This window comes from Pygoscelis adeliae, unplaced genomic scaffold, assembly GCF_000699105.1.
Source record: "Pygoscelis adeliae isolate BGI_AS28 unplaced genomic scaffold, ASM69910v1 Scaffold479, whole genome shotgun sequence".
Lineage (NCBI taxonomy): Eukaryota > Metazoa > Chordata > Aves > Sphenisciformes > Spheniscidae > Pygoscelis > Pygoscelis adeliae.
Genome location: NW_008825453.1, coordinates 424,432 through 425,546, shown reverse-complemented (window position 1 = coordinate 425,546; position 1,115 = coordinate 424,432).

The window sequence follows — 1,115 nt, the reverse complement described above, 5'->3', positions numbered from 1 at the left end:
TACCCGCTGCTTCCTTCGCCTCCCCTCCCTGCGGAACGTTCCTGCATTGCTCCACAAGGGCAGGAGAGCAGGATCTGTCCCGACTCCTGGAGCAGGGAGGAGGCCACAGAGGCAGGAGGTTACGGCGCTGCTGCCCAGGGCTCGCAGGGCACACCGCTTTGCAGAGGGCCCAAAGAGGAGGAGCAGAGGGGAAAGGGATTTCCCTGGAACGTTCCTGCATTGCTCCACAAGGGCAGGAGAGCAGGATCTGTCCCGACTCCTGGAGCAGGGAGGAGGCCACAGAGGCAGGAGGTTACGGCGCTGCTGCCCAGGGCTCGCAGGGCACACCGCTTTGCAGAGGGCCCAAAGAGGAGGAGCAGAGGGGAAAGGGATTTCCCTGGTGGCTGCAGGCGAAGGGGATGGGGCGAAGGGCTGCCTGGCACCACACTCGGGTGGGCTGTCCCCAGCCCGAGCCTCCAGCCTGCGGTGATGTCCCCTGGCTGGCACTGCTGCTTGGTCTGCTGGGAAGCCGAAACAGAGAGCAGAGCCCGCTGAACACACACACACACACATGCACGTGCATACATGCACACATGCCCCAGCACATGCACCGCATCCAGAACCACCACAGCCAGGACCTGTGCTGCTACTCTCGCCTCCCTAGAGCCACAAAAATCCCTGGAAAACCCCGGCCCCGTACCAGGGAACAGGAGTTACTTGCCCTCAATGCACTGTAACACAGGCACACCCCCAAAAAATGTCCCAGCCCCTCCCCAGATCCCCCCCAACACAGGCACGTCCTGGCAGGGCAGCCCTGCAAAAGGGTCCTGCTGCTCCTCCGGCCACAGGACATTTGTGGCATGGGCTAGGGACCAGTTGCTGATACCCTGGGGCATGTTCCCAGCAGTTATTAAAGCCAGTCCTGTCGGGTCTGTGCTGGACAGTGATTTCAGCACTTTTGTGGCCCTGCTGCCTCATCTTGAGCTTCTCGCGCCTCCTGTGATCTAGGGCTGCCCCAAACAGGTATGCGCGACCCTGGGGCACCCAAGAATCTCAGGATACCCACAGGGTCCCAGGAGACTGTGGTACCAGACCCCCCCCCGCCCTGGCCCTTACCTGGCAGCGGAGGATGACAC